Source organism: Narcine bancroftii, chromosome 3, assembly GCF_036971445.1.
Source record: "Narcine bancroftii isolate sNarBan1 chromosome 3, sNarBan1.hap1, whole genome shotgun sequence".
Lineage (NCBI taxonomy): Eukaryota > Metazoa > Chordata > Chondrichthyes > Torpediniformes > Narcinidae > Narcine > Narcine bancroftii.
The window spans coordinates 282,782,927-282,810,091 of NC_091471.1; the positions used below are offsets into that span (position 1 = coordinate 282,782,927).

Genomic DNA, 27,165 nt, shown 5'->3' on the forward strand with positions numbered 1-27,165 from the left:
ATATTTCATGATAAATGGTTTAAGTGGTTAAATTCCATCCTGTTGCTGGGCTTGAGAGCTGCTCCAAGCAGTCAATCCGCCAAGCTCTGACTTTGGGGGTGAAGCATGTTGCAGATGTGATCCAGATGCAATGACTTAAATCCTCCGAGAGTGGATGGCCAGACCTTTCATTTAAGATGAGGGAGCTTGAGCCTTTGGCTCCTTCAAGGAGAAGAGGTGCTGCAAGAGTAAATCGCAGAGCCGGAAAGAGCTCTTGTGAAACGAGCGAGGATCTGCCATGGGACAGAATGCAGTCAGGAGACAGATGCACAACCTTGTCCTAGCTTGCCTCAGTGAGACCATGCCTTTCTGAATGCTAATGTTGTTGTGGTCTTTGAAAGTAAATTTAAAACTATAATTTGTAGTTCATGGAGCTACAGTTAAAAAAAATTGGTGAGTATTTGTGGAGAGAGTCATTGACTTGGGACTAATTCTTTCTGCAAGGGTGTGTTTTTAAAAAAAATATTTCGCATCTCACCTGCTGTATTTCACTTGACAAATTAACATTTTAAGTAATTTTTATTCAGCTCTTTGCGATTGAAGGTATATAATTAATCTCCAACTGCTGATACAATTCTCAGTTAATTCTAAACAATTCTGTGATAGCACAGATTCTATTACCAATGTGTAGATGTACATATGTACCGATGGTAGTGTAACCCACCTCACTGATAAAAGACAAAGGAGGAAAAACCCAACCCCAACCAACCAATTTTCCCTTGCAACCGCTGCAACCGTGTCTGCCTGTCCCGCATCGGACTTGTCAGCCACAAATGAGCCTGCAGCTGACGTGGACATTTACCCCTCCATAAATCTTCATCCACGAAGCCAAGCCAAAGAAAGAAAGAGAGTGTAGGATGACTGTGATTGGTTGAGAGTGTAGCCTCGCCTACTGGCAGGTCTTAAAGGATTGCTCCTAGCCAGACCAGGTCATTCTGGACTGGTCGACCTACTTGTGATATGCTCCAGTCTTTTAGTTAATAAATTCCTTGGTTTGGATCAACAAGTCTTTGGTTCTTTCGATGCACATTACAAATTCAAAGGTCACGAACAATACATTCTTGTAATGCTTTATGTGCAGATATCATTCGGTCCAGCATATCTTTAGAACGATCAAATAAACCAATGAAGATGAAATAATACCTATATTTCACCACGCTCTAAACTTGATTAGTCAGATTTTTTTTTCAAAGCCACTATTTGCCATATTCCTCTTGAAGTCTTTGGCTTTGTTTGAGGACTGTTGCACTAGGTACACTGAACCTTGCCCCTTTGGCTATGGATCTGGGAGAATTGGTATGACAAGCTCTGATGTATAGTTCAGTTCGGTGCAGCAAGTCCACAGTTGCAGTTTCCAGAAGAAGTCACCGTAGGGATGAGGGAGAGGAAGTGCTTTCTACAAAAATCTCGCCTTGAGTTAGATTTTTAACCACAAAATAATTCGAGCAAAGGTCAACTGATTTGAAGATGAAATTTTGGGCCATTATGGCTTGGTGACATAGTCATATTTTTTTAATGAAGATCTTTTGAACTTCAGTTCGAGAAACTGGAGATGCTGGAACCTTGAATGGTCAATGAGAAGCTGGAGGAGCCTTGGGTCAGGCAGTAAATGCTTTTTCGAGCACAGATGCTCTGCCCTAACATATTGGCTGGATTCCCTGGTTGCCATGCATTGTTGATTCCTCTTCCCATTCCCATGTAGACCTGCCTCTCCTTGGTCTCGTTCATTGCCAGGATGAAGCCAAAAGCAAACCTGAAGAACTGCATGTCATATTCCACTTGGGGAGCCTTCAATTGATCGTATAAATATTGAACTTTCCAGTTTCTAGTTAATAACCTGATCTGTCTCCATTTATTGTCCCTGTTTCACCTAGCACATTCCATTACTTGCTTTTTTGCTCATTGGCCCCCTCCCTGGTTGCTGGTGCTTGTAACAGCATTGTCCTAATTGGTGTTGCCCAATTTATTTGTTATGATTGCACTGCTTGCTGGATGTTTACTTGCCTGTATACCACGCAAAATGAAGCTGTTTAGCTTTTTACTGTATCTTGATACATCACAATGAAAAATTCAATCCAGCTTGATCATGGGTTTTTTAATAATTTTTTAAATTTTTCACACTGTGAACCATATCATCCAAAATATGTACAAATGTTTCTCTTTAAATATACGCATTGGCATTTTCTCCCTTTCCCTTCCCCCCCCCCACTTTCCCTCCCTCCCCCCTCCAAATCCCATAAATATTCAACATATACAATATAATAAAACAATATCTTCACACAAAGGAAAATAAACAAGAAAAATGTGTCATCTATTTATTACACACTGAATCAAATAGTTTTGACTTCTTATTCTAGAGGGTGGAGGTCCGAGGCAAGCTCTCTCTGTTATGTTCCATGTACGGTTCCCAAATTTGTTCAAACAATGTGACTTTATTTTGGAATAACAATGGGATACATTTATTCATTTCCATGCTGTATTCTCAGGCTCTCTTCCATTTTCCAAGTTGACATTAATCATTTTTTTGCTATCGCTAAGACTATAATAATGAATCTTTTTTGCGCTTTATCCAATTTGAGGCCTAATTCTCTACTACTTATGTTACTTAAAAGAAATAGCTCTGGATTTTTTGGTATGTTATTTTTTGTGATATTATTTAATATCTGATTTAGTTCTTCCCAAATTCTTCCCATTTCCTCCTTACAGTGAAAACATCTATCTGATAATAGGAACATAGGAAGTAGGAACAGGAGTAGGCCAAAAATGGCCCATCGAGCCTGCTCCGCCGTTCAATATGATCATGGCTGATCTAATTTATGACCTAACTCCACCTACCTGCCTTCTCCCATATCCCCATGTTGAATCCCATTCTTTTAATTTTTGAGGAGTCATATATAAGTGTAACCAATTATACTGTATCATGCGTAACCTTGTGTTTATTATATTCTTCATAGTTCCAGAACATAACTTTTCCCATGGTTCATTTTTTATCTTTTATGTTTAAATCCTTTTCCCCTTTTTGTTTAGGTTTATAGTTTATTTCATCATTTTCCTTATCTTAGTTTAATATTCATGTTGGTATAAATCTTTTAATTATAATTGTGTCTGTAATCACATATTCAAAGCTGCTTCCTTCTGATAATCTCAATCAGTTTCCCAATTTATCCATTAAATAAGCTTTCAGTTGATGATATGCGAACATTGCACCATGAGTTATTCCATATATGTACTTCCAACTGTTAAAATGTTAATAAATTATTTCCCAAAAAAACAATTTTCTATTCTTTTGATTCCTTTTCTCTCCCATTATCTAAAGGCAAGGATATTTATTGTAAAAGGGATTAGTGGATTTTGTGTCAATAATAATTTTGGTATTTGGTAATTCATTTTTTTCCTTTCTAAGTGAATCTTCCATATATTAAGTAAATGATGCAATACTGGTGAGCTTTTATATTGCACCAACTTTTCATCCCACTTGTAAAATATATGTTCGGGTTCTTTCTCCCCTATTTTATCTCGTTCTATCTTAGTCCAGTCTGGTTTTTCCCTTGTCTGGTAAAAATCTGATAAATACCTTAATTGTGTTTCTCTATAATAATTTCTAATGTTTGGTAACTGCGAACCACCTTGATTATACCTCTCTGCTAATTTATCTAACGCTATCCTCGGTTTTCTCCCTTTCCACAAGAATTCCCTTATTATTCTCTTTAGTTCATTGAAGAATTTTTCTGTTAAGGGAATTGGTAATGTTTGAAATAAGTATTGTATCCTTGAGAACACGTTCATTTTAATGGAGTTTGCACTCCCTATCAACGTTAGCGGTAATTCTTTCCAATTTTCTAAGTCTTCCTGCAATTTCTTTATTAGTGGCTAATAATTTAGTTTGTACAAGTGACTTAAATTATTATCTAACTTGATCCCTAGGTATTGGATTGCTTGTGCTTGCCATTTAAATGGTGATTCTTTTTTAAATTCTGTCTAGTCTGCATTACTCATTGGCATCACATCACTTTTCTTTGCGTTGATCTTGTACTCTGATATTTCTCCTTATTCCTTCAATTTCTTATGTAGTTCTTTTACTGATACCTCTGGTTCTGTTAGGTATACTATGATATCATCTGCAAATAAGCTGATTTTATAGTCCTTTATTTTTATCCCTTCTATTTTATTTTCTATTCTTATCAGTTCTGCCAAAGGTTCTATTGCTAAGGCGAACAATGAGGGAGTAGTGGACATCCCTGTCTAGTTGACCTACTTAAAGTGACTCGATACTAATCCATTTACTGCTATCTTTACCAACGGTCCATTATACAATGCTTTTATCCAATTTATATATTTTTCTGGTAGATTGAACTTCTGTAATACTTTAAATAAGTAGTTCCACTCTACTCTGTCAAAGGCTTTTCTGCGACTAGAGCAACAGCCACTGTTGGTTTCTTGTTTCCTTGAACTGCATGGATTAGATTAATAAGTTTACAGACATTGTCTTTCTTAATAAATCCAGTTTGATCTTGTTTTACTATTTTTGGTACACAATCGGCCAATTTGTTTGCTAATAATTTCACTACTATCTTATAGTCTGAGTTATGTAGAGATATTGGTCTATATCTTTGGCTTGGCTTCGCGGACGAAGATTTATGGAGGGGTAAATGTCCACGACAGCTGCAGGCTTGTTTGTGGCTGACAAGTCCGATGCGGGACAGGCAGACACGGTTGCAGCGGTTCCAGGGGAAAATTGGTTGGTTGGGTGTTGGGTTTTTCCTCCTTTGTCTTTTGTCAGTGAGGTGGGCTCTGCGGTCTTCTTCAAAAGAGGTTGCTGCCTGCCGAACTGTGAGGCGCCAAGATGCACGGTTTGAGGCGATATCAGCCCACTGGCGGTGATCAATGTGGCAGGCACCAAGAGATTTCTTTAGGCAGTCCTTGTACCTCTTCTTTGGTGCACCTCTGACATGATGGCCAGTGGAGAGCTCGCCATATAACACGATCTTGGGAAGGCGATATACCTCCATTCTGGAGACGTGACCTACCCAGCGCAGTTGGATCTTCAACAGCGTGGATTCGATGCTGTCGGCCTCTGCCATCTCGAGTACTTCGATGTTAGGGATGAAGTCGCTCCAATGAATGTTGAGGATGGAGCGGAGATAACGCTGGTGGAAGCGTTCTAGGAGCCGTAGGTGATGCCGGTAGAGGACCCATGATTCGGAGCCGAACAGGAGTGTGGGTATGACAACGGCTCTGTATTCGCTAATCTTTGTGAGGTTTTTCAGTTGGTTGTTTTTCCAGACTCTTTTGTGTAGTCTTCCAAAGGCGCTATTTGCCTTGGTGAGTCTGTTGTCTATCTCGTTGTCGATCCTTGCATCTGATGAAATGGTGCAGCCGAGATAGGTAAACTAGTTGACCGTTTTGAGTTTTGTGTGCCCGATGGAGATGTGGGGGGGCTGGTAGTCATGGTGGGGAGCTGGCTGATGGAGGGCCTCAGTTTTCTTCGGGCTGACTTCTAGGCCAAACATTTTGGCAGTTTCCGCAAAACAGGACGTCAAGCGCTGAAGAGCTGGCTCTGAATGGGCAACTAAAGCGTCATCGTCTGCAAAGAGTAGTTCACGGACAAGTTGCTCTTGTGTCTTGGTGTGAGCTTGCAGCCGCCTCAGATTGAAGAGACTGCCATCCGTGCGGTACCGGATGTAAACAGCGTCTTCATTGTTGAGGTCTTTCATGGCTTGGTTCAGCATCATGCTGAAGAAGATTGAAAAGAGGGTTGGTGCGAGAACACAGCCTTGCTTCACGCCATTGTTAATGGAGAAGGGTTCAGAGAGCTCATTGCTGTATCTGACCCGACCTTGTTGGTTTTCGTGCATTTGGATAACCATGTTGAGGAACTTTGGGGGGCATCGGAGGTGCTCTAGTATTTGCCAAAGCCCTTTCCTGCTCACGGTGTCAAAGGCTTTGGTGAGGTCAACAAAGGTGATGTAGAGTCCTTTGTTTTGTTCTCTGCACTTTTCTTGGAGCTGTCTGAGGGCAAAGACCATGTCATTAGTTCCTCTGTTTGCGCGAAAGCCGCACTGTGATTCTGGGAGAACATTCTCGGCGACACTAGGTATTATTCTATTTAGGAGAATCCTAGCGAAGATTTTCCCTGCAATGGAGAGCAGCGTGATTCCCCTGTAGTTTGAGCAGTCTGATTTCTCGCCTTTGTTTTTGTACAGGGTGATAATGATGGCATCACGAAGATCCTGAGGCAGTTTTCCTTGGTCCCAGCAAAGCTTGAAAAACTCATGCAATTTGGCATGCAGAGTTTTGCCGCCAGCTTTCCAGACCTCTGGGGGGGGATTCCATCCATACCTGCTGCTTTGCCACTTTTCAGTTGTTCAATTGCCTTATATGTCTCTTCCCGGGTGAGGACCTCATCCATCTCTAGCCTTAGGGGCTGTTGAGGGAGCTGGAGCAGGGCGGAATCTTGGACTGAGCGTTTGGCACTGAAAAGAGATTGGAAATGTTCTGACCATCGGTTGAGGATGGAGATCTTGTCGCTGAGGAGGACTTTGCTGTCTGAGCTGAGGAGGACTTTGCTGTCTGAGCTGAGGAGGACTTTGCTGTCTGAGCTGAGGAGGACTTTGCTGTCTGAGCTGAGGAGGACTTTGCTGTCTGAGCTGAGGAGGACTTTGCTGTCTGAGCTGAGGAGGACTTGGCTATCTGAGCTGCGCAGCGGGCTTTGGACTTGGGGTGAGGGGCCATACACAGCCTTTAGAGCCTCGTAAAAACCCCTGAAGTCGCCAATGTCCGCGCTGAGCTGGGTTCGTTTGGCGAGGCTAGTCCACCACTCATTTTGTCTCTGTTACGCTGGCCAATTATTGTGCCTGAACCAGACTGGGATTCTGGATGGTTGGGGTTCGGTTCGGTTGTCAGATATATATAATTCGGTTGTCAGACATAAACAAAAACACACACACACACACACACACACACACACACACACACACACACACACACACACACACACGTATATATATGTGTATGTATATGTTTATGCAAGGTGAGCCTGATGGGCAGCTTGTCCGTGAACTACTTCTATGCAGACGATGCCGCTTTAGTTGCCCATTCAGAGCCTGCTCTTCAGCGCTTGACGTCCTGCTTTGCGGAAACTTCCAAAATGTTTGGCCTGGAAGAAAACTGAGGTCCTCCATCAGCCAGCTCCCCACCATGACTACCAGCCCCCCCCCCCCCCCCACATCTCCATTGGGCACACAAAACTCAAAACGGGATCCATTCTTTTATAAATTCCTTCATGTCTGTGCCGCCTTCATCTTCCTTCAGGCCCACTATTTTTGTGTTGTTTCGCCTACTATAATTTTCCAACATATCAATTTTCTGGGATAACAACTCTTGTGTCTCTTTAATTTTTTTGTCACTCTCTTCCCATTTTTCTCTTAAATCATTTACTTCCATTTCTACAGCCGTTTCCCACTCTTTCACAATTTCTGCTCTTTTCCCCATTTCTGTCATGACCAGTTCTAAACTTTGCATTTTATATTCTGTTCTTTTCATTTTCCTTTTAATTGCACTAAATTCTAATGACAACCATTCTTTTAATGCTCTCATTTGTTCTTCAAAAAAGGCTTTATCTATATTCTGTCCATCAGTTTTACCTTCTATTTCTCTGCAGATCTTGTTCGTCTTCTTCCTCCTCTTCTGTGTCTGTACCTGTGTTTGTGTCTTCTCTTTGTGTCTGTGTCTCTTCTGTTTTTCCTGATGAGCTGCTTATATCTCTTTGTTGGGCTTTCTCTTGCTGGGCCACTTGCTGTTGGTCTTCCCCTCCTGGACTGCCCTTCTCTCAGGCCTCCTGCAGTTGGTTCTCTTGTCGGACACCCCTCCATCTTTCTCCCTTGTCTGTTTCCTCGCTCCCTCCCCTGCTGCCATCCTCCAGCTGAGCACCCTGGTGTCGGGCGTCCCTCAGCTGTTCACACTGTGGCTGCCCGCTCCTCTGCTGAGCCCTCCTACTGCTGGTGTATTCTTTTTCCTTTGATTGCGCAGTTGCGCACTTTTGTTTGGCTCAGAGAACCATTTTTGAAGTCCACCGGTCTGGAGGTCGCAACTCTGCAGGGCAGGCACCGACCTCTGGGATCGGGTGTTCCCTGCCACCACAGCTCCCTGTTCCTTCGTGCAGGTAAGGCCGCCTTCTTTCTTCTCCGGTGACTTTTTTTTGGTTGTTTTTACTTTCTCCTTGGGTGCCATTTTTTTTCTTTTCTCTGTAACTTTATCTTCTATTTCTTATATTTTATTTTTGTCGTGCTTTGTCTTTTCCTAACTTCTTTTTTCTGGAGAAGGCTGGTTTTACCTAACCGGCCACTACTCCATCATGTGACTCCCCCCAGCTTGATCAAGGTTGAGGAGAAATGTTGGTGGCAATTCCAAAGTCATTGAATAATAACTTTTGATCTTTTTTTGTTTGCTTCCTCTTCAAATTAAAGGCTACACTTGCCCCGCAGAAGACCCAGAGCTGGATTGCAGAGTTTGCAGGGATTTAAATCCACAATTTTTCAGACTTCTACCCTGAAAGAAGTCTTTAATCTCATATATCATGTTCTTTCTTTGACTTGTGCTTTCTAAATACAAAACAAAAGAATAACCTGGCCTTTGTCCCTTCCATGTGTGAAATTCTACTTGTAAGTGAATTTGTTTTTTTTAAGAATCTTTACAATTTTACTCTTTGCTGCTGGGTTGTGTATTTTGGCTGAAAACATTGACACCTTGCTCACAGCTCCTGAATGTAATGGTTGATTAGTGTATGAGCAAATTCTTTGCTTTGCAATCTGTTAATCTGTCAGTGTTGTAGGGATTTAACCAGCGCAGACGCAGACAGCTTTCCCAACCATCTCTTTCAACTGTGGAATGAAATGGATGAAAATGTTGTGACCCTACAACACGATTAAAGATTGCTTTCTTTAATCTGCTGAATGTCATCCACTCCAAGTACTTATGATGTCGCTTGAAAGCAGGAAATTTAATTACTAACGAAATCTTCCTACTTTTATCTAGTTTTTGGTTTTCTCTCTGAATACGTCTCGAATTGAGCAGCCAAGTGAAAATGTTGACTGTTATTTCTGTGAAGTACTCTGGGATTACTTAAATTGCTATTTTACATGCAGGTTGTCTGCATTTGTTTTCTGGAGCATAGGTGCAATGCATGGAATACTCTGGTATTTGACTTCAAAGTGTGTCACTTTAATGTCATCACTTTCCTTTCAAAGGTTGGTGAGATAACAGTATCACTTGTGTTTTGTTGTCTCAACATTAATACTGCAGTGGCAAAGTTCACCTGAATTTAGGGCGTGAAGTTCTTCCTTTAGCATTTAGTGAATTTTGCAATGCCAGGTTGGAGTAAAATGATTTAAAGAGAATTGGATCTCACTTCAATCATTTGCAAGTGATTGTCTGCAATTGTATCTTTTACTTTTTTAACAATTATGGAATTGACAATGCACAATTGGAATTCATATTTTGGATCAATCACCATTTCTCTTTCCCTGTGGATAATGAAAAGGGAGGGTAAGCAAGTGCTCTGAAGGTTATTCAGATCTTAAAATGTACCTGACCACCTCAATGCTTTTTGAGCTACTGTATATCCAAGACCCTGGAGGGATTGTGTTCTGATCACTTCCCCTGCGAAAGCCTGTTGAGGGCCATTTCTTGGGGATGTGAAAAGAGCGAAGGAGTATGGGAGAGCTGGCCACTTCTTTCTGCAAGTGGATTGCAAGTCCCGTATTACTTTACCTCCAGGAGACCAGTGGAAACTATTCATCGAGTGTGTTCAATGTGGTGATGAGGTGGAAAAGTGGGTTTGAAAACGGTGTGATCTTTCTTGTTCGCCATTGAAGTAGGCGAGAGGGACTCTGATTCATCTGTTTCCTTTGTTCTGCTTGTTAATATCATGAACAATCTTAATGGTTGATCCGTGTCTCATTCATTGAATTAAAAAGTCCATGTGATACTAACTCTGGTTTTCGTGGTTGTCCATTGGCCACTTGGTCAAGAAATATAAATATTTTTAATTTTAGACATGAAGCACACTAATGGCTCTTCCGGCCCACACCACCCAATTATCCTACTAAGCCCGTGCATCTTCGGAATGTGTGAGGAAACAGGAGCACCTGGATGAGACCCATGCAGGTCACAGGGAGAATGTATACATTGACAGACAGCAGCGGATTCGAACCAGTGTTGTGCTAACTGCGTCACCCCACATTAACCATGCCACCAATTTCGGTTTCCTCCTAAAACGCTTCTCGAAGTTTGTTGCTATTTCATCCTTTTGACCTTTCCATATGACTACATAAATTACCCGACAGAACAATGTTTCTCCGGACCACACCATACACTACATATAGATAGATATAAAATATTTTTTTGAATAATGTACTTCTTTGATTTGTAGAGACCCAAGGTTACAATTGCCTGTGGGAAGAAGTTATTTCCCAAACTGGCAATTCCGTTTTTTTTATATAAATGCTCCTGTACCACCTCCCTGATCGTGGAGGTTAACGAACCTCTGAATCCTGGAATAAGCTACTTTAAACTTTTGCAGTCACTGGGAGATCAGTGTCCTCACTATCGGGCACACAAAACTCAAAACGGTCAACCAGTTTACCTATCTCGGCTGCATCATTTCATCGGATGCAAGGATCGACAATGAGATAGACAACAGACTCACCAAGGCAAATAACGCCTTTGGAAGACTACACAAAAGAGTCTGGAAAAACAACCAACTGAAAAACCTCACAAAGATTAGCGTATACTGAGCCGTTGTCATACCCACACTCCTGTTTGGCTCCGAATCATGGGTCCTCTACCGGCACCACCTACGGCTCCTAGAACGCTTCCACCAGCGTTGTCTCTGCTCCATCCTCAACATTAATTGGAGCGACTTCATCCCTAACATCGAAGTAACATCGAGATGGCAGAGACCGACAGCATCAAATCCACACTGCTGAAGATCCAACTGCGCTGGGTCGGTCACGTCTCCAGAATGGAGGACTTATCGCCTTCCCAAGATCGTGTTATATGGCGAGCTCTCCACTGGCCACCATGACAGAGATGCACCAAAGAAGAGGTACAAGGACTGCCTAAAGAAATCCCTTGGTGCCTGCCACATTGACCACTGCCAGTGGGCTGATATTGCCTCAAACCGTGCATCTTGGCGCCTCACAGTTCGGCGGGCAGCAACCTCCTTTGAAGAAGACTGCAGAGCCCACCTCACTGACAAAAGGCAAAGGAGGAAAAACCCAACACCCAATCCCAACCAACCAATTTTCCCTTGCAACCGCTGCAACCGTGTCTGCCTGTCCCGCATCGGACTTGTCAGCCACAAACGAGCCTGCAGCTGACGTAGACATTTACCCCTCCATAAATCTTCATCTGCGAAGCCAAGCCAAAGAAAAGAATTCTTTAGTTTGGCTCTTTGTATTTTTGTTGCCTTTATCAATGGATCATAATGTAACAAGCAGATTAGTTCTATTTATTAGGTGCTGCATTTTATCTAATCTTTTTTGATTATTAAGTCAAATAAGTGCAAACAAACCAGGGATATAATGTTTGAGATTTGAATCTACACTTTTGTCACTATTCAGCTTCTGGTATTTCATGCGGAAATATTATAACATTGCAAGTGTTTTTATATATGCCTACGAGCATCCCAACACAGGCAGTTTAGAATGTCAGAGTTTTGATTTCAGGAGTTGTTTTGAAGCCTATTCCAAAATCATACATAATCTGTCTTGAACATTTTAGTCATACCCTTACGTTTAATACGATTCCCTAAGTCTAGACAAACATAAGCCTTGCATTACTATAGCTCAATAATTAAACTAAATTGTAAGTTGATATTTTAGATACTTTATTTTTAAGTCAGATATATCTTGGGCAGAGTTTTATAATGAAAAAAAAAACATTTGTGACATTGTGCAGTATTCCGTCTGTGTGTCATCTGTTCCTTGCATTTATATCCATTCATTCTTGCATAAATGAGTTTGATGAGGAAAGTAGATATTACTTCATGTATTGGGGTTATTATCTTTTTATTGGTGTATTCCTGAATCGTTAGGCTAGACAGCTGTCGGCTTAGGCCCTTCGATTAAATAATTTCCTGCTTTACTGCTACAACTTTTGAAGAACTCAAAATCTTTCGATTAATTTGTAAGGAGTACATTGATTGAGGGACATAGAAAATTTGGAGTGAGAACTTCTGAGCTTTGAGATAAGAGAGGTTAAAGCATTGCTATTGGTGGCTGAGTAGAGGTCAAGAGGCCAGAATTGAAGATTGCAAGCATTTTGCAGAGTTATAGAAAGCTGCATTTACTGGAAATACTCAGATTAGTCTAACCTCCTTTGATAGAAGAAGTTAGCATCGTTAACGATTTTTCATCAGAATTTGGAGGGAACAAAATTAGATAAGGTTTAGAGAAAATGCAATGATAATTAGAAAGTTGGAAGAAAGGACAACAATCTGCAGTGCAGAAGATGAAATGGATGAAACGAAGGTGCAAGGGGATTGGAAAGGAGCATCTTTCTCTTTAGACAGAAATGGAGATAATTGAGTAAACTAGATTGGCTGAAGGAATGGTGAACAGGAAAATGCGGTGGCTGTTAGAAATGGTGGTGGGTGATAGATGTACTTCTGGCATGCTGGTGAGATCACTGTCCATATTGAACTGGAATGGTTAAGAATCCTGGCCCAGTTAAGGGTGCACAAGTGGAAAGGCAAATCTTGGGTAATTAGCATGATACTGGAACAATTACGATGAGCTTGAAAGCAAGTAAAGTTTATCATCGGATTCTACAGTACAACCCGATGAAACAGCATTCTCTGGTCCTCGGTGCAAAACATGCAGATGCACAACCAGTCAATACACACATACAGACAAATCATACATGTGCATGACAAGTATTTCATCTATACAATAAATATTGTTTTGTACATCTGGGAGTTTTGGATGGTTAGTGTGAGCAGTTCCTTTGGTTGTTCAGCATTCTCACTGCCTGTGGGAAGATGCTGTTCCTCACCCTGGTGGTGCTGGCTCTAATGCTCCTGTATCTCTTCCCTGATGGAATGCTGTGTGCAGGGTGGAAAGGGTCCTCAATGATTTTCCGTGTACTCTTCAGACAACAATCCCAGAAGATCAAGTCAAAGGGTGCTCTTGTGGTCCTCTCTGCCGCTCTTGTGGTCCTCTCTGCCGCTCTTGTGGTCCTCTCTGCCGCTCTTGTGGTCCTCTCTGCCGCTCTTGTGGTCCTCTCTGCCGCTCTTGTGGTCCTCTCTGCCGCTCTTGTGGTCCTCTCTGCCGCTCTTGTGGTCCTCTCTGCCGCTCTTGTGGTCCTCTCTGCCGCTCTTGTGGTCCTCTCTGCCGCTCTTGTGGTCCTCTCTGCCGCTCTTGTGGTCCTCTCTGCCGCTCTTGTGGTCCTCTCTGCCGCTCTTGTGGTCCTCTCTGCCGCTCTTGTGGTCCTCTCTGCCGCTCTTGTGGTCCTCTCTGCCGCTCTTGTGGTCCTCTCTGCCGCTCTTGTGGTCCTCTCTGCCGCTCTTGTGGTCCTCTCTGCCGCTCTTGTGGTCCTCTCTGCCGCTCTTGTGGTCCTCTCTGCCGCTCTTGTGGTCCTCTCTGCCGCTCTTGTGGTCCTCTCTGCCGCTCTTGTGGTCCTCTCTGCCGCTCTTGTGGTCCTCTCTGCCGCTCTTGTGGTCCTCTCTGCCGCTCTTGTGGTCCTCTCTGCCGCTCTTGTGGTCCTCTCTGCCGCTCTTGTGGTCCTCTCTGCCGCTCTTGTGGTCCTCTCTGCCGCTCTTGTGGTCCTCTCTGCCGCTCTTGTGGTCCTCTCTGCCGCTCTTGTGGTCCTCTCTGCCGCTCTTGTGGTCCTCTCTGCCGCTCTTGTGGTCCTCTCTGCCGCTCTTGTGGTCCTGTGGATTGATCTCCGATCCATTTCTCTGCAGTAACCATATTACGCTGTGACACAGCTGGCTAAGGACACTCTTGAGGGTTGACATAATGGTGGCCGGTTGCCTTGCCTGCTTCAGTCTTCTCAGGAAGTGCAGAAAATGGGAGTGAAATTTAGTCAGTGAAGAAGAAATGAGGTTTTGTATGGTTATGTATGTACTGTCAGATGATAATGAACTTGAAGAAAGTTGGATGTGTAAAAATGTAGTTGGGTTGCTGTGGAATTCAGTGAATTTACTAATGAATGTTGGTCAGTTTCCAACAAACTAGAAAATGGAGATCGTAAAGAGACTTGGCTGGAATGTGAAAAGGAGGGCAGTTTGGAAATTAACTGCACCTATTCTGAGACAGGAGGAGACTCTTTTGGTCATCAGGCCCTTGCTGGGTCCCAGTTGAGCAATTCCCCTTTGCCTATTTCCCAGTACCTCTGCAACTTCTCTTTTCTGCCCATCAACTCCCCATCAATTTTTTTGGTAATTTCCCTTCATAAGGGGTAACTTAATTTTAAAAAAAAATGTAGATATATCTACATGAGTCATAAGCCCATGACGCCCAATTACACCCAATTGACCAACAACCCTGGTTTGTTTTGAAAGGTGGGATGAAACTGGAGCCCCCAGGGAAAACCCACACAGACGTGGGGAGAACGTACAAATTCCATGCAGACAGCGCGGGATTCAAACCCCACTCCTGATTGCTGGCGCTGTAACAGGATTGCGCTGACCGTTACACTAACTGTGCGGCCCACAGAGATTGGCTCATCCTTTTGGCTGTCAAGTATATGTTAGAAGTAATAAAGCATGGTTGAGGATTCAGCACCAAATTGATGCAGAGGTGGAAATGGTGAATATTGAACCTCGTGGAATTTCGTCTTGAAATCAAAATATGATAATAATGGCACTTGTGTTCAATTGAGTTCAGCTGTGGATATTTTCTGGACAGAAGCCAAACAAGAAAATGTGCAGATGCTGGGGTTGAATGAAATACACAAAGGTGCTGGAGAAACTCAGCAGGTCACGCAGGAAGTGAGGAGGCAACTGGAAGTAGCTCTGTGGCTGAAGGAGACACAGGCAGCAAGCTGTTGGTGACTTGTCTGCAAGGAACCTGCACAGGCTGGGGGCTGCTGGCGACTTGTGAGGTCAAAGGACTTGCACCTCTCTGTGGGCTGCTGGGGAGTGGCTCATGTGAACCAGGATTCGAGAGAGTGCTGAGGGCAAGGAGGGTTCCCGAAGGGCTCTAGGAATTGAAGGCTCTCTCATAGTGTTGGAGGTGTGGATCTGAGCTCGGGTTGCCAATAGTTTGAACTGAACTGGAGTCTGGAGCGGCTGCAGAGGGTGTGGGAATGCTGAAGGCAAAGTTTTGCTTCCCTTTTTCGAGGGGGCTCTGGGCAAGGCTAATGGTAAATCTTTGCTGCCTTATGGTATTTCATGTAATATTGCATTTGTTTTATTACTTAATAGATAGTACCTGATTGAATTTTTGAACCTGAAGCCCTCCCTTCTGCGCCATGTCTTTGGTCACGTATTGAGAACCATAGAACATTACAGCACAGCCCTTCTAGTCTGTGTGAACTATTATTTTGCCTCGTCCCCCAGACCATATCCCTCCATACCCCTCCCGTCCATGTATCTGTCCAAATTTTTCTTCAATACCAAAATTGAGTCTGCATTCAAACTAAGAAATACGGACTGGACTTTCAAACTATTAGATTGGTAAGATACTGAATCAGAGAACACCGACTGCAGCAAACTAAGAGCGGGTTGCTGGAGATAGGTGGGAGGCCATTGGAAAAACTGCTGGAGAAGGCAGAAACGTTGAAGCAGACTGGCATCGAGGTTCGACTGAGAGTTACCTGTTCAGATCTGTGTTCCTGATGATCTTGCTTGCAAATGTAAGATCGCTGGAGAAGAAAATGGATGACCTGCGACTGCATCTGAACCAGAGAGAAATGCAGGGCTGCTTTACAGAAATGTGGCTCCAGGACACCATTTGGACTCAGCAATCCAGCTGGATGGCCTTCTCTCCTTGGGGCAGACACACCTGCTGTTGCTTCTGACAAGACTGAAGGAGGGGGGGGACTGTGCATTTACATCAGTGAGAACTGGTGCACAAGTGTCTGTTGCAAAGATCTACTCAGCAGTGACAGTGTTAGACCCTTGTACCTGCCCAGGGAATTCTCAGCCACTCTGATTGCTGCAGTCTATATTCCGCCTTTGGCTAATGAGGGTGAAGCCATGAAGGAACGTTACAGTGCCATCCCACTCTGATGGGGTCATGATTGTAGCTGGTGACTTCAAGCACTCCAACCTGAAAACAGTCTTGCCATAGTTTCAATAATGTGTCAACTTTACCAAAGGAGAGAACAACCTGATCAGGTGTACACCAATGTCCCCGATATGAACAAGGCTGCCCCTCTCCCTTACCTTGGATACTCAGATAACATATCCGTCCTGCTAACCCTGGCATACAGACCACTGGCAAAATGAAGGAAGTCAGTTTGCAGGGAGATTCAGGATGTGGGTGGGGGATGAGGGTCTTGGTGGGTGCACAGCAGCACTACAGAACTACTTTGAGACCACAGATTAGAGCTGTTTCAGTGAAGCAGTCACCTACAGCGGTCAGGCAGACGTAGAGGAGTACACGAGCTCATTGACTGGTTGCATCAGCAAGTGCACTGAGGATGTTACTGAGGTCAAATGGTTCAAAATCAAGGCTAACCAGAAACAATGGTTTGGATGCAGAGGTCCGGCCACTTCTCTGAGCTTGTGATGCTGCCTTCAGGGCGGGATAAGATGTCGCTAAGATAAGCCAGGGCTAAACTCTTCTATGTAATCTGGAGGGAAAAGTGTGCGTTCTCGCATAAGATCTATAGACAGCTTGGAGATATTGGGGTGAGGTAAGTAAGGAATCAAAACTATAACAGATACAACCTTCTGAGTTAAAGACAACGACGCCTCCGTTCCAGAGAGACTGAACGTCTATGCATGGTGTGATGAGAAGAGCGGTCTGAAGCTGAAGAAAGCTAAATGTCCCTCTGATGAATGGGCCCCCTGCATAGCCATGGCTGAGAGATGAGGAGAACCTTATCCAAGTGTAACTGACATAAGATAGTGGGACCAGACATCATACCTGGTCGAGTACTGAAGGACTGTGCAGACCAACTAACTGAGATCTTTACAGACATCTTCAACACATCCATCATTCCTGTGGGTTTCCAGACCGCCACCATCATCCTGCTCCATAGAGGGTGATAAACAGCCTCACTGACCTCCACCATTATGAAATGCTTCGTGTCTGGTGATGGAATGTATCAAAGTGTACCACTCAGACATTGAACAGACCTATTTCAATTCACCTATTTAGATGATGCTTGTGAAATACAGCGTGTTCACAATCACTATTCAGGAGACAAAGTCTTGGAGAACAAGTTCTGTTTTATTTCAGGTCTGCAGAGCCGGGTGTCTCTTAGTCCCAAGACACACCGGAGATTTGAAATCATCACTCTTTTGTACAATTCCGCACTTAGCAAAGACACTTCCCCTTACAGTTCTTCCAATCGGGATCCCAATATTTCACAGCCTTCCCATTTCTCTTCCCATCCTCCCTGATTCTACAGGGTTCCTCCTTGTTCATACATCACATGCTATGTTAATCAGGCAGCCTTGTCATTGGGGGTGTCCAAGTTAATATTTATATTCTCATTAAGCAAGCGCAGTAGCGACTGCAGGTTACCCTAGGTCGTTTTACCAGTTTAAACCAGAACTCATTGTCCTTGAAGATTCTGATACACAAGGGAGTCTGCTAACTGTTCTCAAGTGCTCATCTAATCACGTTCCACCACTATTCACAATGTCATAACTTCATCCCTCCACTCCATCCTGACCCACCTGGAGAACAACGGCTCATCACAAGTCTGTGGTTCATCAACTTCAGAAATTGTTCCCAAGAGGCTGATGGAAAAGCAGCCCTTGCTGGGACTCAACACCCCTCTCACTGGATCCTGGATTTCCTAACAGAAAGACCACCGTTTGTCCAGGTCAGTAGCAGAATGTTGAACACTATCCCACTGGGCACCTCTGGGATCTGTGCTCAGCCCTCTTCTGTTCAAGCTACTGACCCATGACTGCATCGCCAGATCCAACAATGTCATCAAGTTTGCAGATGATATAACTAGTCGGCCTCATCAGCAACAACGATGAGTCGCACCACAGAGAAGAGGTGGAAAATCTTGTGGTGTGGTATGAGAATAACAACCCAAGTCTCAGTGTGGACAATACAAAAGAGATGATCATGGGCTTTGGGAGGACCAGAAACGACCACCCTCTGCTACACATTGATCAATTGGTAGTGGAGAGCATAAAATTCAACATCTCAATGGTCAGGAAGGTGCCAATGGTGTCTGCACTTCAAGACTGAAGCAGGCAAGGCGACTGGTCACTATCCTGTCACCTTTCTGCTCTCTCAAGAGTATCCTGGCTGGCTGCATCATAGTGTGGTATGATTGCTGTAGAGAATTGGATCGAGGTCAATCCACAGAACCATAAGAGTGGCAGTTTCCCAACTCCCACAATGACATGATCTACCAGAATCATTGTGTGAAGAGGGCACACAAAATTATCGAGAACCCCTACACAGTAGTTTTCAGCTACTCCTGTTGGGAAAAAAATAAGGAATATCCAAGCCAGAGCCACCAAGTTAAGAAACAGCTCCTTTCCATGGGCATTGAGACTGCTGAACAACGAAATGAACTGCTCACACTAACCCTCAGAGATTCCACTATTTATTAAACAATATTTATTTATTTTATGTACATTTGTTCTGCAAGTGTATTGGTTGTCTGTATGTGTATTATGTCTGGCTATATTTTGCACCGAGGACCAGAGAATGCTGTTTTGTCAGGTTGTATTTGTGCGATCGGATGATACTTGAACTTGACTGCTCTGGCAGCCCATTCCACACTCCCACTTTCTGTATTCCTAATGTTCCCTTTAACTTTTCCTCTTTCACCCTTAACTTGTATCACCTAACCTCAGTGGAAAACACCCACTTGCATTTTCTTGTTTTCTACCCATCATAATTTTGTACATCTCTATCAAATCTCCCTTTTATGCTTCAGGGAATAAAGTCTGAACTGTTTAACGTTTCTCTGTAATTTGGTTCTTCAGCTGCTGGCAACATCCTTGTAAATCTCTGCACTCTTCAATCTTGCTGACTTCCTGCTGTTAGGTGACCAAAACTGCACACAGTATTCTAACTTTGGCCACATTAACATCTTGTACAACTTCACTATAGCGTCCCAATTCCTATAATACCTTGATTTATGAGGGCCAGTGCCAAGTGCCCTACCATTTACTGTGCATGTCCCACCTTGGTTTATCCTTCCAAAGTGCAACACCTCACACCTGTCTGGTATTAGATTCTATCTGCCATGTTGCAGCCCATTTTACCAGCTGCTCCAGATCCCTGTGCAATCTTTGTGTCATCTGCAAACTTGCTGATCCAATTTACCACATTATCATCCAGATCATTGATATAGATGACAAAGAACACTAAAGTTTGGAGTGAAACACAAAAGTTTGCAAATGCTGCAATTGTAGTAAAAATGCACAGAAATGCTGAAGGAAGACAGCCGGTCTCCCAGTGTTTATAGGAGATAAAGATGTATTATTGACAAACAACAGTGGACCCAGCACCAATTCCCGAGGCCCACCATAAGATACAGGCCTCCAGTCAGAGAGGTTATCATCCACTACCGCTTTCTGGCTTTTATCATAAACACTGATCAAGTAGACCTCACAGACTAACCTCTCATGTAGAACCTTGTCAAAGGCCTCACTATGTAGATGGCATCTATGGCCTTTCCCATGAAGACCTTACACCAGGAACATTTCTCAATGTTAAACATGACCTACCTCACACAACGTCATGTTGACTACTTAATCAGTCCCTATCTATCTAAATACTTGTATATCTGATCTTAGAACACTTTCCAATAACTTAACCACTACTGATGTCAGGCTCACTGGCCTATAATTTCCCAGATTAATTTTTAGAGCTTTTAAAAGCAGAACATGATCTACCCTCCAATCTTACGACACCTCACCTTTGGTTAAGGACATGTTAAATAAATCTGTCAGGGCCTCTACAATTTCTACACTAGCTTCCTTCAGGCCTGAGGAAATGCCTTGTCAGGCCATGGAGATTTTTCCACCAGCAAGCACCTCTTTCACTTTGATCTGTTTTGGTTTCATGATCTCACTGCTTGTTAGACTGGGTTTTTATTCCTGTCTTAATGGGGACTCCTGGTTGGGGAGGAGGGGGGCGGGAAACAGCACATTTAAGAGGGGAGGGGGTGGTTATGGACTGTAATCGTAAATATATTTTATGTAGTCAGTAGGAGAGGACCATGGAAGAAACAAACTAAACGACTGTTTCACAGGGAAGGGGGCATTTTGAGCAGTCCTAAGTGGAGCATAGCAGGGGAAAAAAGCATTGAGAATGGCTACTTAGGAGCAAAAAAGGCTGGGATAGGCTGGATTGTTATCCCTCTGAGCAAAGGAGGTAGAGGAGTGATCTGGTGTAGGTCTTCAAAATTGAGAGGTGTGAATAAAGTGAATGTTCAGTTTTATTTTTGCAGAGTAAATTATTTTGGAGCCAGAGGCATAGGGTCAGGTGAGAGGGGAAAGATTTAAGAGGGTCTTGAGAGGCATTCATTTTTCACTCAAGAGGGTGGTCCATATTTGGAACGAGCTTCCAAATCAAACCAGAGAAGTGGGCATCATTGAGAAGATGTTTGGACAGATTTCTGGAAAGGTGGGACTTTGAGGAGATGGACCAATTGGAGGCAGGGGATTAGCCCAGAATGCCCAATTGGTTGGCATGGATGAGTGGGCTGAAGGGTCAGTTTTATCCTGCATGAGTCTGACTTTAAAATAGATTATAAGGTCATCTCTGTTTTATGGAGCCAACTGGAATACCACCAAATTATAGAAGGAATAACGCGTGACTTCCTGCGATGGAAACAAAGCAGGGGGTATCGCATCTTTAGTTTCATGGAATTGTTGAGTGGTTATTAGTACGGAAAGAGGCAATTTGCCTGTTGTAAGTCTCAGGTTTCACACCCACAACTCTTTCTTTGGAGCCTTGCAAATTTTACCTCGCTCTGTACTTTTACCATTCCCTCTCATGTGTTGTGGAATTAACTACTTATCAGATTAGACAGGCTTCTGCTATAAAGCAATTCTTTGGTGACTGGTGCATCTTATTTTTTTTAAATCCGATCTCGTTTTCAGTATGACAGGAAGCATAGATTGAAACTCCTTTACTCAGCTCCTCTGAGCCCTAGACCTCGGCATCTTTTGTGTGACTGCTTTGAAATTAAATCCATTTGATGAATTCAAAGTAGAAATGAAATCCATTGAACGTCCCAATTGGGGGAAATTTGGCTAATGATCGTGTTTGGTGGAGGGGGTGGGGGGGGGAATCTACCTGAATCAGTTCTGAATGCAGTGATAATCTTGGAGGTTGGAGTGCTTTCCACCTCATTTTGACTTTGCTTGTTTCTGATACTAAGGTTGTTTCTAAACTGCCAGATCAATGTTCTGTTTCTGAGCATTTGACATTAACCTCCAGGCAAAAACTTCCAGAGATGAATGTACGATTCAGTTTGTTATTGTTGACTGTACATGTACAACCAGGAAAAACAGTTTCTATGGAGTACAGTGCACAGCATATAATAATCAATGTGTTTTTCCACCCACACACCCCCCCCCCCACACCCAACCAACCATTTAAAGCAAAAGATAGGGCATGCAAGGAACTCAAAATTAGTGGGAAGTTAAAGGACTTGGAAGCTTTTAAAAACTTAGAGAAGACAAATAAGAAGGTAAAGATGAATTATGAAAGGAGGTTAGCAAATAATATCAGATAGGATACTAAAAGCATTTTTTTTATATATAGAAAGAGTAAAAGAGACAAAGTAGGCATTGGACCAAATGAAAATAACACTGGAGAAATTGTAATGGGAGACCAGGAGATTGCAGAGGAACTGAATGATCAATGATTTTGATCAGTCTTCATTGTGGAAGACATTGGTAGTATATTAGACTCTTGAGGGTCTCTGGGAAGTGAGTGCAGTCAAGATCACAAGAGAGAAGGCTAACTTGTTTAAGGGTAGATAAGTCCAGATTGTGAAGGCATTAATAATGATCTTCCAGTATTAAATGGATTCTGGTATGGTAATGGAAAACAAGAGGATCGTAAATGTAACTCTGCTGTTTAAGGAGGGAGGTGGTAGAAAGGAAATTATAGATCTATTAGCCTGATGTCAGTGGTTGGGAAGCTGTTGGAATTGATGGTCAAGGATGTGGTTACTGAATACCTCGAGGTGCATGACAAAATGATCCCAAATCAACATGGTTTCCTTCAAGGAAAATTGTGCCTGACAAACCAACTGCAATTTTTTTTAGGAGATCACAAGTCGTATAGAAGAGCAACGCAGTGGATGTTGTGTATTTGGACTTTCAAAAGGTCTTCAATAAAGTGTCACTCATGAGGCTGCTTAATGAGATGAGAGCCCATAGAATTACAGGAAGGATACTAGAATTGGCTAACAGGCAGGGAATAAAGAGTGGGAATAAAAGGTTTCTAGTTGGCTACCTGTTACTAGTGGTGTTCCGCAGGGGTTGGTGTCAGTCTTTATATTGAACATAAATGATCTGGATTATGGAATAGAGGGCTTTCTGGCTAAATTTGCAGAGGACACCAAGATGGGTGATAGGGCAGGTGGTGCTGAAGATACGGAGAGGCTACAGAGGAAGTTGGATAGATTAGGAGAATGACAGATGAAGTGAGATGGCAGATGAAATACAATGTTGGAGAATATGCAGTCATACACTTTGGTAGAAGTGTATACACTTTGGGCAGACTATTATTTACATGGGGAGAAAATTCAAAGGGAATTGGATGCTGTGTAACCTATAAGCTACTCCAGTACGTTTGTGTGTTGCACAAATAAGGTGCCCAAAACCGTACACGGTATTCCAAGTGAGGTCTCACCAGTGCCCAACAGATTTGAGAAAGGATGTGCTGGTGATGGAGAGGGTTCAGAGAAGATTTACTAGAATGATAACAGGAACAAAAGGGTTAGCATTTGAGGAGCATTTGTTAGCTCTTGGACTGTACTCTTTGGAACAGAAAAATGAGGGGGGACCACATAGAGGCATATCGAATACTGAGGGGCCTGGACAGAGTAGATATGGCAAGGTAGGGGATTCCAGGACAAGAGCACACAACCGGGATAAAAGGCATCCGTTTAAAACCGATGCGGAGACTTTTCTTTTGCCAGAGGGTCGTGTCTATACTGTCACAGGTGGCGGTGGAAGTGAGGTCATTGGGTCTATTTAAGCCAGAGATTGACTGGTATTTGGTCAGGGCATCAAGGGTTATGGGGAGAAATCTGGGGAGTGGAGCTGAGTGGGAGGATGGATCAGATCATGATTAAAAAATGGTGGAGCAGACTCGATGGGCCAATTGGCCTAGTTCTGCTCCTATATCTTGTGGACACAGATAAACAAGAAAACCTGCAGATGCTGAGGTAGAGTGCAACACACAAACGTACTGGAATAGCTTACAGGTTACACAACATCCAAAGGAAATAAAGGGTAACCAGCATTTTCCCTTCACCCTTTACTTCCTAGGTTGCTGCATGACCTGTTAAGTTTCATGTGTCAATACACATGCTTTTATCAGAGCGGGAATACAAGGGTCAGAGTATGTGAATCACTTTGTCTTGACAGCTGCCACGCTTACATCACCAGGAATCTCGCATGAGCAGGCAGCGGAATATTCCCAGTTTAAAATGTAATGCTGAAGCCATTGCTCGAACATAGGCACTGAGTTCAGTTGTGTAAAAATTCTTACTGTTGCTTTGGCTGCTTGCCAAGTTTAAACAATGTTAAATATGTTAAGGTGATATAATCACCTGTGATGATTTTAAAGTTCACACAGTAGATGCCTCCTGTCAATCATGAATGGTACTTTGCTTTTTCTTATCCCCTGACTACTGACTTGAGTTCCAAGAATAAAGCAGCCAACTTCACCCTCCACCACTCCTTTCAGTGGATAGAATTAGTGATGTCCATGTCTGGTAATGATTAGCAATAGAACAGTGATTTACAAATGAAGATGTATGGAACAGATTAGCCACCCCCACCTGAAGTGATTCAAAGGCGGAGGTTCAGATTGACAATCCATGTTAAGGTGTGTCATTGGCGTACTGCCAGTTAGTTACAGATCTTTATCAGAACTTTTTAAAACTTTAACCTCTGGGTTGGTTTTTTTTGTCTGAAGGTGGCAGTGGGTTCACTGCCTGTTTCCAGGCTTGTGATGTGGAAACTAGTTACAGCCTTCCATTGGCCCCTGGAGACCATGGTCATGTGGTGCTCTGGGGTTCTGCTGCTTTCCACTCTATTCTGAATGTCTGAGGATGGGAGGTCATGACTGGAGAAGATGTGTTTAGTGCTTTGCCAGCTCTGAATCCAGTTTTGTTATGCCTCCAAATGCTTTATAATGTTGTAGGTAATTTAGCCCCATTGAGCTTGTCGGCTCTGAGAACAATTCCTTCCTACCCTCCATTTTCTTCCAGATAACGTGTTTGTGTGTCTCTCCTAAGCCCTTTCAAACTGCCATGGTAAAATGGGGTTAACCGGGCAATTTGCACAGTTAGCAACCCAGGTACAAGGTGATTTGAAAAGGTCCAACTGGGTCTCTGACCTACTTCAGAGGTAGTCAGGGAACCCAGTAAAACTTACCCGGGCATCCTGTTCCAGCGGTTTGAAAAGGGAAATGGCTGACCATGTTACTTTGGTGACATCAGCACGTGCATGCATCACAGGGGAAACCCCTTGCTGAAGTGCCATGGGGGGAGGTGGAGGAGACTGTGATGGGGGGGAAGTGAAGAGTGGCCACTGCCATGATTGGGGGGGTGGGGAGGCCGCGATGTGCTACTGCTGCGAACGCTGCTCCAATTTCGTGGCGACTACTCAGGAACCACTCTAGCATTGCTTCCGCATTGAGCCGTCGCAGCCAATAGGAGCAGCATGTTGTGGGAGCAACTGCACCCCCCCACCCCTGTTTGCGGCAGCGGCACATTGCTGGGGGTGGGTGGCGACTGGGGAGAGGACACTGACAGTCAATACTTCCCGTGAGTACATGACACGTCACTTACTGTGCCATCACGGGGGTGGGATCACCGGGTGGGCGATTTAACTAGTAGATCTGCCTGCGATTTGAAAGCACCCACTACCCAGTAATTCCATCCGGGTCCCAGGAGGGCTACTAGGGTGCTGCAATTTGAAAGCACCTTCTGTGTCTCTTCACCCACCGGCCTGTCTTTGGGATGAAGGAAGAGAACGGAGCACCTGGGGGACAATGTACAAACTTCTCATAGATTGCAGCAGAGGTCAGAATAGAACCCAAGAGACGGGAGCTACAAGACTTGCTGTCTGCTTAATGCTCGCCACTGTGAATAGGGACCTCTCAACACTTGGTTCTCTGGGAATGATTTCCCCACTAGTCACAAACAGTTTCACCATGAGAGGCTCCAAGAGCATTGTGTGAGGATTGGCATCATCTGTGCCAGCTTTATCACTCTGTGCATGGTGTTGCTGAATCGATTCTTTTGCACAAAAATTCAAAGTTCATTTGAACAGTGCATAAAAGTGTGCAAATGTCTATGTCCTATTCAGAGCAGCATTCACACCACCACCTTTACACTTGTCAGCTTCATTGACCTGCAGTGCCTTTCTAATGCCCAGCATAGCTCCTGTTCTGAGCTCTATCATGGGAAGAGATTGGACCGAGAAGTTGACATGATGGTGGGCGGTAGTCATGGCCGCTTCAGTCTTCTCAGGAAATGCAGTCTCTGTTGTGCCCTCCTGACATGTGAGGAGATGTGTGTCCACAGTGGATCACTAGTTAAGTGAACCCTGGGGAACTTGGGGCAATCTATTCTCGCCTCTACTGAGCTATTAATGTGTAGTGGAGGGTGGACATTCCTGCTCTTCCTGAAGTCCATGACCATCTCCTTCATCTTGTGTCCACGTTGACACTCCGGTTGTTACTCTCGCACCATGCCACGAGATTTTCCACCTCTTTCCTGCAGTGCGACTCATCGTTGTTGCTCAGGAGGCCAACTGCTTTTGTGTCACCTGCAAACGATGACTGTTGGAGCTAGATCTGATGTTGCATTCGTGGGTCAGGAACATGCTGAGCACAGAGCCGTGACGTGTGCCAGTTGCCAGCGCGACGGTACTCAGCGTTCTGCTGCCGATCCTAACAGCTCCGTCACGGCCTCATCCTCATTAGTCAACAATAAATACTGTCAAAAAGATGGATAATATTTGTAGTTATGTTGGTGGAAAAATTAGTGACTTTGCAATAGTACAGACCTTTTTGTCTCTCTTGGTGTCGGAGCAGTCTATGATTAGTGTAATAAGGAGAAGTTCAAGAGCCTGAAAACCACTGGAAGGAAACTGTTCTTGAACCAAGAAATGCTAGTCTTCAGATTTCTGTACCTACTACTGGAAGGAATCCTGAGTGACTGATTGTGGAATCCTGTAGCTGCTTCATGATGAATTAGACAATAGACAATAGGAGCTGGAGTAGGCCATTTGGCCCGTCGGGCCAGCACCGCCATCGACTAAGTGAAAATGAGGCAGATTATTGATTGTGAATCAGTCAGAAGATGGAATCTTCCATGAAGCCCAAAGTAATGCAAAAAAGAGAATGAAAAATATTTGCAAGCTATTGGTGAGTTGATTAGTTTTTAATGGTTTTGAAACAATCGTTTTATTTGTTATCGAGATTTGTCCTCTGAACTGGTTAATAGGCAAATGCGACAGAACAGTAGTGATCTGGAGATGACTCAGGTGTTCAGGTGATTTTGCCAATGACCTGCAAATTGAATTGCTGTTCAAAATTTAATTTCCCTGTCTGTGACTTGCTCGTCAATTTTTTAACCTTTTGTTCTTTGCTTTATGTCGAGCTAGGAAAATGAGGGAGAAAGTATTTTTTTTAAATGTGAAGGGAAAAGGAATTTGATTTGAATATCTTGTTATCTGTTCTGTTTACTGAAAGTTTCAGACAAACAAGTTGGATA

At 43.5% G+C, this 27,165-nt stretch overlaps 1 protein-coding gene across 3 annotated transcripts in view; it reads left to right on the plus strand.

Moving 5' to 3' along the window:
* The window catches only part of LOC138758860 (dual specificity mitogen-activated protein kinase kinase 3), a 175,184-nt gene that overhangs the window by 48,177 nt on the left and 99,842 nt on the right, over positions 1-27,165 (plus strand). The window lies entirely within an intron of this gene.